The following is a 10,553-nucleotide window of genomic DNA, read 5'->3' on the forward strand; positions in this document are numbered from 1 at the left end:
TCAGAGTAGCCAGTCCCAGCAGCTGGGAATTAGTCTTGTAACATTTCATGTTTCTCTGGCTGTTTCTAAACTAGGTGTCAATTCACAATAGGCTTCAAACATTCCAGCACAGCTCCCGGCTGGGGGCCAAGAGGGGAGCGCCAGCACCACTGCCAGACCTGCCACTCAAGAGAGCAGCCCCCACCACTGCCACCACCACTGCCCACACCCCCGGGGACCTTGGTGCAGTGCCAGCAGATTGTCAAGGTCATTGTCCTGGACAAGCCCTGCTTGGCCCGCATAGAGCCCCTGCTGAGCCATGCCCTCTCCTGCTACACCTTGTCCTCCTCCTTGTCCTCCTCTGACTCCTGCGGCTCCACACCCCTGGGCAGCCCAGGCTCCCCTGTCAAGGTCATCCACCAGCCTCCACTGCCCCCGCCCCCACCCCCCTACAATCACCCGCACCAGTACTGCCCACCCAGCTCCCTGCTGCACCCACGCCGCTACTCCAGCAGCTCGAGGATGCTGCTCCCCGGACCTCACTCCTACCCCCTGTACTCTCCATTGTCTAATCCTTCACACCAGCCAAGCAGTGGGGATTTCCTGCCAACCCCTGCCTCACCAGAGAGGTAAGGTACCCCTCCTCCTCGGGGCTCCTTCCACCCAGAGGCCAGGAGCTGCATCTTACATCCACACCCCTGTATGTGGCATAGAGCAGGAAAGGACAGTGGCATTTGCTGAGTACCTACTGTGTACTGACCACTTTCATGAAGTCATCTCAAACAACATTCACAACAAATCCACAACATGGTTTGTCTCATTTTACAGGTAAGGAAACAGGCCTCAGAAAAAGAGACGATTTCAGAGGACTTCAGACCAAAGTCATCACAGCAGAGTGCAGTAGGCAGCCAGATGTGTTCCAAGAGAAGTGGAGCTTGAATTGGGCTTGGAAAATGAAGAGGATTCTGGCCAACACACAGGAGGATGGAAGAGAAGAGGAGGAGGGTGTTCTGGCAGGGGCACTGAAAGAACAAGGCCCAGAGGTGGGGGAGCCCAAGAAGTGATTGACAAGGCTAAGTAGGACTGTTTACCAGTGGAACTGGGGATACGTACTTAGAAAAATCCATCAGGAACAGAAAGCCTGGAATGACAGGAAGAACCCCAGGCCCACCATGGAAACAAGGAGGCTTGTGAGCAGGGGTAGGCAGTGTTTTTAGAGGGGAAACCCTTGTTGACAACCTCCATGTAGAAAGTCCTTCCCAGGAGGTTGAGGGGCCAGTGTGAGAGACCCTGGAATTTCAGTCTCCAGATATGGCTCTGGGGGACAAACCCACTGTCACTCCCTTCCATGACTTCCTTAGGGAAGTGTGTGTGTGTGTGTGTGTGTGTGTGTATGTGTTTATACCCATGTGCACACAAGCACATGCCAGGACAAACCAAAGGTAAGGCCTATTTGCCTCTTATTATGAGACCCTGAAGTCTGCACACAGCTCTGGTACCCAATAGGCTCGGCTCCCTGACTGGCTGCAGGAAAAGTACCCAGAGTTCGACCAGTTGGCACCATTGAATATGGAGAACTACCCAGAAGCCATCAGGGAAACAGGGCTGTTCACCCAGATGAAGGGCACCTGTCTCTCACTGGCCATCAAACCCACCAAAAGAAAATGATCCTAATGGGCAGAGGAAGACCCCAGATGATAATAATTCGAGGGCATCCCCAACTCCTGCTCACTGCACTTGTTCTGGAGTCATCAAAGGGAAAATATGGCTTATGCTCTCTCCAGGTCTGGTGCCAGGTCAGCCCCAGGGCTCCTGTGTACCCCAGACTCTGAGTCTGTTAGGAGGCCAGGCAGAAAGCTCACCACTGCCTCTGTTCCCCAAGCCTTTTCCAGGAGCCTGGCTCTAACCCTGACTGATACCTCAGCCCTCAAATTACCATGTGATACAGCACCCTTGGAACTACCTGTGGGCTGAATGGAAGCTTCAAAGTGTACAAGAAAAGCCGGTCTGAGGAAATTTATAGAGGAGACACAGCTGCCTGGGGAGCCCCCTGCCTCAGATACACCCCCACAGCACCTGGAACAAAAGACACAGCTGAGGGAGGGAACAGCATGGCAGGGCCCGTCCCACTCGACGGCAACCACCCCTGAACTGAGTTGCAGCACACAGCTCGGCTCTTCTGTCTTCCAAGTGATTGAAGGCTCTGCCAAACCACTGGTCAGACAGATATCCCCCCCAAACCACACATTAATTGGTTCTTGGATTCTACAACCTGAACTGCTGAGCTGCATCTCCTGGGTATCCCACAAAGGCTTAGATTTAGAGGCCATGACCCAAAGCAGGAGCCACCAGACACCCAGGCTGTGCCTGTCTGTACAACAGCCTGGGAAAGCAACTCTGGGGGCTGCACCCAAAGTGCCTGGGCTGGCGGGCTTCCCAGCCTGGTGGCTGCGAATGAGTGGATGTGTTCCGGATTGTCTGCCCAAAAGGGCAGCTGCACCTGGGCTGGGAGAGCCCAAGGCTGCTTGGGGTGGCCCACCCCAGCCTGGTCCCAACAGCGCCTTGTCCTATGGGGCTCTGTCTGGCAGAATCAGGCAAAGGAGGGCAAAGCTGCCTGCTGTCCCTCCTTCTCCATCTCTACATTTCTCCATCTCTCCATCTCTAATTTTCCTCAGGAGGAAGGAGTTGATTGGGATTTTAGTTATGTATTCATACATCATGCTTGGAACATAGCAGGCACTCAGTGATTCTGCTTTCTCCTCAGTTGGTGGTGGAAGGCAGCATACCAATGGCTCAAAGCTGGACTAAGAAATCAGACCATCTGTGCACCCCAGCTTTGCTGTCTTCTAGCTATCTGAGCTTGAGCAAGGCACTAATTACACTGAGACTTGGGGTCCTCATGTACAAACATGTGGACAATAATAGTACCTACTTCTAAGCCTGCAACAGCCTGGCTCATAGTATATGCTATGTAAGTGTTTTATATTATTTACCTGAGGAGAGGAATCCGTTTTGTCCTAATAAGGGGTTGAGACAATATAAAAGGTCGAATCCAGTCTTAGGGAGTGGGGACACAGGCACTCTGGGTCTTTACCTGACCACTGCCTCTGCCCTCTCATATTCCATCTAGAGACGGGGTCCTGGCTTTAAGAAATAAGAGACAAGCCTGTGTTAGCCCCACTCCTACCGCCCTTGTAGACCACTGTAGGAATTGCCTTTGTGGCACAATGGGGGCTGGTTTTTAGCACAAACACAAACAGTAAGCAACTTTTCCCACCAAAGAGGTAATTAAATCATATTCCCATCCAAAGCTCCATACAAGGCACTGGTCTTGACAGAGGCTAGAATGCAGATTCCAGAAGAACTCATTCTAATCCAAGACAGAAAGGGGTCAGATGGGTGAGGAGGCATCGCAGTTGGCAGACAGCATTCCCAAATTCTGATGGAAGAATCAGATAATGGGCAAAGATTCAGGACGGCAAGAACAGCCACCTTTCTGAACAGGAGACCTGCATGCCAGTGCTGTTCTGGCACTTCCCAGCCTGCACTCAGCAACTGACTCAGCAGCCCTACAGGGAAGGTTCCAGCACCACCCCATTTTATAGGAAGAGAAGAGAGAGGGGCAATGCCCACACTGCTTGCCCAAGACCTTGCATCCAGTAAACAGCAAAGATGGGAGCTAGACCAGGGCTACCCTGCATAAAATCCAGGGTTCAAGTCACAAATCCTTGAGAATCCACCCTCAAGGGCACTAGGTCAGGAAGCAGCCTTGCCATTAGACAGAAGGCAGCACAAGAAAATCAGCACCACAAGAGTACCAAGGACCTGGAAGAAGAGCCTAAAATGATGCCCTTTGCCACCTCTGCTGAAGGCATTTCCTTGTAGGGAGAAGGAAATGAAGCCTGATGCCAACACCTGCTGTGTGTGCCTTGCAGCCAAATTTCAGACACGTGCACAGGGAGCCAGACCCAACCTGGGTCTGCTGTCCCTGTTCTCTCCCCACATCTCTTCTGGTCCTCATGTTGCAGTGGGGATGAAGGAAAGAAAACAACTGGTGATTACATCCAGATTTCTAAATGGAAAGATTAGGACAATATAGCAGCTATTGCAAAACCTTGCTCATGGGAAGTATGCAAAATCTGCAGGCTGGGTTTGTGCTTTCCACATCAGAATTCCATGTGAACTTCAATGCTCTGACCAAGGTCACAATAAAAGGAGAAAAACCAGCGGCTCACCTGTCTGTCAGCCCAGCTGCTGGCCTTACCCTACCCAACTTGCTATTCCTGGTGGCTGTGATCTGTGATGGGTGAGCAGATCCTCTCAGCAAACACATGCTCTGGGGATCAGGGAGAGTCCCCTCCCAGCACCTTTTCAAAATTCTGCTCCCTGGCACTGCCTAAATGAGTATATCCAAAAGGGGGCTCTTAACCACTCACCTCTCTTTTCATGCAAAAGCAAAACACATTTTTTTAATGGTTAGAAATTGATTATTTAGGAAATACTTCTTTAAAAAACAACTTCTAACCAGCTGTTTGGCAGAAGCCCTCCAGGTGTTTTCCCAGGTGTATGCCCAGGCCAAGAGGTAGTATGGGCAACAATCCTACTCATTCTCTCACTGTTGTGGGGTGCCAGGACCCCTGAGGTCAAAGCCTGCCTTGGGGCCTTGGTCATGGGCCTGGCCTGAGTCTTCTCCCTGTAACAAGGGCAAACAGCCTCCATACACCATGCTAAATAAATGGCAGCTCAGCTTCTGTTTGGTCCCGCATTTGGAGACCCCAGGCCCACCTCCACCCAGGGTGGAGCAGTTGATGGTATCCACGGTCATCGCTGTTCTATTTGACATGACAATCATTTTCTTGCCCACTCCAGCTTCAAAAGCCCCTTTTAGCCCAAAAGAGAAAAAGTAGGCCCTCTATTTACTTGTTCCTGGCTTTTTTTATTAATGAAAAAGAATCCTAGGTGTCCTTGTACCTCTGCTCCCACACACCCTAGCACCACCCTCCCATATGATCTTTTACATTCCTATTTGCTGATACATCTGTTGTGGTGGTGCTAATAGCTGTAAACCATCTTTACTGACTGAGTTTTTTTAATCACCCACTTAGAAACTGGAAAGTAAAACCTCTTTCTTCAATACACCTGCTCTGTAAAAGCACTTAGGGTTCAACAAATTACCTGTCTTCATGGAGAAAATCTAGTAACACGACTTGCAACAGGAATGCATTATGTGAACAGTAACTCACCATCTGAAAGGCTTGCTAGATGAAGCTGGGAAATTTATAGCTGTTTCAAGCAATTTGAAAAGAAGCTCAGCAACAGTAAATAATTTCTGTTATGAGAGAAGAATCTAAGACCAGCAGGAACTTGGCAGAATTTCCTTTTCTTTCTTGGGTAAGAAGCTGCTATATGAGAAGAAATGGACTGCTTGGTCTGGGTTTGAATCCTATAATGTATCTACAGCCTCAAAGATACAGTTTCAGTTTATATGCAGCTGAATCATGATGAGAATGCATCCCAGGTCTCAGAGGTTAGCTTTTTCTTCTCCTCGCAGCCTCTATAGCAGGGGACTGGACATGTGCTCAGGGTTTATTTTATTTATTTCTAGACTTTGTGGTCCTGGCTTACGGTTTCATTGCGTGATTCATCACTAGAGGAACCTCCCTGTCTCTGATGAAGGCAGGAGATGAGCAATGGGCCAGACATCATGATGTCAGACCTGCCATGGTGGCACAGGGCATTTGAAGGGGGCAGAAACATCCTGTATGGGCTAAAAGGCTTCTCAGAGGCCACATGGCTGCTCGTTCTGAAACCTGGCTGCATCCTGGAATCCTCTGGGGAGCTTTAAAAAAGTTTGGATTCCAGGACTCATTCCCCAAGGCCTTAGATTTGGAAAGTCTGGGTTGCAGCCCAGGAATCAGGTTTGAGGCCTGTGTTTAGCCAGCAGCCTGTGTTTGGACCTGCATTTGGAGACCCCAGGCCCACCTCCACCCAGGGTGGAGCAGTTGATTGGGTGCCAGGATTATTTGCTGTAGTTGTAGGATTTAAGTTCTCTTCAGTTATATCCCACCTGATTTTAATAGATCTGAGAGCAACCCCACTTCCCTGCCCAGCAATCTTTCCAGCAGCAGCACTGGGTGAGAGAGGGTAGGGGACTGTGTACCTATGTTGGAAGCCTGCTAAGTGCGCCAGGCCCTGTATCTCTATTATCTCACTTCAATCCTCTGGGGCAGATATCATTATTTCCATTTTATTGATGAGAAAACCTAGCATCAGAGTGCCTGAGTCATTTGGTCAAGGACATAGAGCTGGTTAACTGACAGAGCTAGGATTTGACTCCAGCTGGCCCCTTTGCCTCACCTGGGATACAGCAGGGGCCTCTCAGCACTGGTCTAGTTTAGGCAAGCCTTCTCCCCTGATCACCCAGCTGGCCCAATATTCACACCACAATTTATTTCTAGCACTTCTTTTTTTTCTAGGTTTTAGTTGAGTTTTAATTTATTTGAGCCCAACAACCTATGGTTTGCCCTCTGGCTCTTTCCAGTTGTTCCATGTTTCATGTCTGTGCCCTCTGACTGCATAGCAGAGTTATCAATCTTTGGGGACAGAGGCCACAGGGCCTAGCACATGCCAGGTCGTAGTAGACAGTCTGGCTACAAAAGCTGAGTGATGAGTGAAGGGCATGGAGCATGAATGTGGGCCCTAGCTCTCTGTTCTATCTCCCCATGAAGAGCATCTGCCCAAATACACAAATCCATGACTGCCCCTGAGGCAGCAGTGGGTCTAGGGGTTTGAGGAACAGGAAGAGGCAGGTATGGCTGTAGGAGCCCAGCAAGCAGAGAGATGAAGCCAGAGAAAGGGGCTGAGGCTAGCCAAGCAGGGCCTTAAAGGGTATAGCAAGGCATTTAGAATTTGTCCTAAGAAACCAGAAGCCACCGAAGGTTTGACACAGGGAAGGCTGCAATCCTACGGCCTCTGTGTCTCCATGTTGTACTATTTCCTGTGCTGGGAGACTGACAGCCCCAAAAAGGCAAGAGCCACTTATTAGTCACCGGGAGACCCCAAGCCCAGCTCTGAAGGACATGCAGAGGCATTTAACTTATTATTAAATTTTGTTTATTATTGTTTGCAACTTTGCACCAGTCAACAAAAGAATGAATGAAAGGCAGCCCAGAATGAAATTAATATTAAAATTTTACAAGTGTCTTTCTGTCCCCGTAAACACATCATTCATCTGCGTTACACTATGTCAGAATTTACACAAATCCAGATCGGAGCAGGACTGAAGATTGCCTTTGCACAATAAAAAAATCATCTGAGTAAATTAACAGAGCAAACAGTGGGGAAGAATGGGGGGAAAAGCTTAAATTACGGATGCAAACTGCTTAAAATATTTTAGTAGTGCCAATTTCAGTATAAACAATCGATACTCGAATTGCCTACCATTTGTTTAACAATATTCCACAATTCAGGAAGCTTCCCACCCACACCCACAAAACAGTTTGGATTAATATTTGGCTCTATTTGGATGCTTCAAATTAAGTTATCCCACTGCTCAGTGCATCAATTCATAACATTTGGGGGTTGTTGTGATCAACCCCAAATAAACCACTGATCCCAGACATGAACATATACCCATGTCAAAACCAGTCCTGGTTTTAGTTGACTTCAAATTTTTTGCAGCCCTATACTGGAATAAACTTTTGAGTTCTACCTCTTTACCTTGCTAATGTTAATTCTTCACCTTTGTAGAGTTTTCCAGACCAAAAGCACTTAACAAGCTGCCATCAGTAGAGGGAGATTCACAATCCAACTTATGGCACCAACTCTGTTTCTGCAAAGATGGCACAGAAAAAAGAACATGAAAATCGATCTCTAAAAATATTAAGCTTTATGTACTAAGGTTCCTTAGAATATTCATTCCTTTAACACGGCAATTTGATTTCTGGAAATTACCCTAAAGAAATCATCTGAATTAGAAAAGCTGTGTGGAGAAAGACCACAGTGCCCTTCAGCTCTGAAAAGAACAGAAATAACACCCTTGTGGGGGAGAAACACCATTTTGGACAACTCTGTGATGTACTGTGTAGTCATTTAAAAGACGCTTACACTTATTTACTGTAGTAATCTGAGAAATGTTTCTATTTCTGGTATTTCATCATATTTAAGGCAGCACCGATTATGAGACATGCCACTATTTCATGTGCCACAAGGGAGAAAAAATACCCAGGATGGGTTAATAAGTCTTCTAAGCACAGCTTAGGCATCTGAGTAAGGTGGGTGATAAACAGCCCAGTCAGGAAGAAATTGTGTCTTAGCCTTGGCCCTGGGTGCAAGGAGAGGAGAAAATCACCCCTGCAGATGTGAACAAGCCCATGCTCCCACAGACTGGTGCCTCCAGATGCACTATAGTCCTGGCCTGCAACACCACAAGCAAATGCTGTAACTGAATTTAACTTAAATTTAATCTAAAGTCCTCCCAGGTTGGCAGGGCCCCAAGGTGATTATCAGAAGCAAATAGCACCCTTTGGAAGAGATGACTATGAACACAGGCTGAAGCACCATCAGTGGTGTGTATAAGATCCTAAGGGGTTAAAATGTGAAAGCAAATGAGTCTTAGAATTAATGTTAAGCAAAATACCAAAATAAAATGGTATGTGGACAATGATATGTCTTTGCAGAGACAGCCAACTGGAAGAGAATACACTAAAATGTTAACAGTGATTTTCTGTAGGTGGTAAAACTAGAGCTTTTTATTTTTCTTCAAATGGCTGCATTTACCAGATTTTCTTAAAGTGAGCATGCCTTTAGTGGCCATTTAGGAAGCAGGAGAAATGCAACAGGATGATGTAAATAGGTGGGGGTATGACTTTAGGGGGATGGTCAGGGAGGACAGCTTGGAGGAGGTGACACTGGAAATGAGGGGCCAGCACAGGAAAAGCTCTAGTAACTCATCACTACTGCATCCTGTCAGGACAGGGCCCCGGTCACAGGGCAGATGCTTGACGCACATTTGTTAAATGAATACATGAATTAAAAAATAGCTGCTAAGGGGTCCCAACTTGAGTCTGGCTCTTCAGTGGGGCCTTGCTCAGTGGAACGGGCTGATGAACAGGGCTAGAATACCAGCCGGAACAATAGCAGGGCTCAGTAGAAAGCCTGCAGCTGCCAGTTTAGCAGAGAATCATGGTTGGGGTGTTGGGTGTCAGTTTCACTAACTGTGAAATGACTTGAGCCCCTGCCACCACAGCCCCTTCAGATGACACTGCACTTTGAAATACTAGGTTCAGGGCCAGCTCCAGGAGGCCCTCTGGATTGCCAGCACCACCTCCCTGCAAGCCTGTGAACTCTTGGCTTTGAACAAGCTACTTTGTCTCACAAAGCTGACCTTGCTCCACTTCTCAGAGCCGGGAAAGATGCCAGCCACATCAGCGCAGACCTTCCTGCCTCCCTGTGCTTTCCTGGAAACATTTGCTACAGATAGGCCTGTGCTAGAAATTGCGGATGCAGAGATGGAAAACAGGGCCCCACCCTTGCAACAGTCCCAGTGCTCCTGGGACAACCAGATGGGCAGAGTCATGCCACTTTGGGTGTGAGCCCTGGGACAGTAGGGAGGCCAGGCTAGAGAAAGGCCACTCAATCCTGACTCATGATCAGGTTCCAGCTGCTCAGGGGACTAGCCAGGGGAGCCTACTGGGGATCACCAAGTGCAATCTGGGAGTACAGCACTGTCACCCTGTTCTGTATTGGGAAAGCACTCTGGCAAGGGCTCTTTTGGAAACCCCGGCTCTCCCAGAGCCTTCATGGGGCAGGCTATCTCCTTTCTCGCTGTATGAAGAGCCAAGCTGGTACAGCATTCCTACCTGTCCCCTAGTTACTCAAACAATAATTCAGGTCCTGTTGTGAAAGGACTTTGCAGATGGAATAAGGTTGCTAATAGGCTGACCTTAAAATAGAGACATTATCCTGGATTATCTGGCTGGGCCCAATGTAATCACATGAGCTCTTAAAAACAGAAAAGACAGAAGAGATGCAGCAGAAGCATCAGTCAGAGAAATTCGAAAGCATGAGAACTCGACTCACAGTTGGTGGCTTTGAAAGGACCCACAAACCAGAAAAGGTAGGTGGCCAAGAATGACCCCTGGCCAACAGCTAGCAAGGAAATGGGAAACCTCAGTCCTCCACCATGAAAATGAACTCAACAAACAAGCTCAATGAACTTGGAAGCTGATTCACCACTAAGTTCCATCAAGGAATACAACCCTGTGGACACCTTGATTTTGGCCTCAAGCAGAGATCTGCTGAACCACCCTATGCCCAGACTTCTGATTTACAGAAACTGAGATAATTGGCATCACTTTGGGCTGCCAAGTTTGTGGCAATTTGTTACAGCAGCAATTGGAAACTAATAACCAATACATAAGCTATCTGTAGACAGATCATCCTGGCTGGGGAGTGGATGCTGACAGTGAGAGGGCTGGGTTCAGCAGTTGGTTCCACACTGCTCAGAGGGAGGAATGGAGGGAACCACTGGATTTGGGACAGGAGCGTTGCAGTCATGAGTATGGCCAAATTAA

This window comes from Manis javanica, chromosome 7 (assembly GCF_040802235.1).
Source record: "Manis javanica isolate MJ-LG chromosome 7, MJ_LKY, whole genome shotgun sequence".
Taxonomy (NCBI): Eukaryota; Metazoa; Chordata; class Mammalia; order Pholidota; family Manidae; genus Manis; species Manis javanica.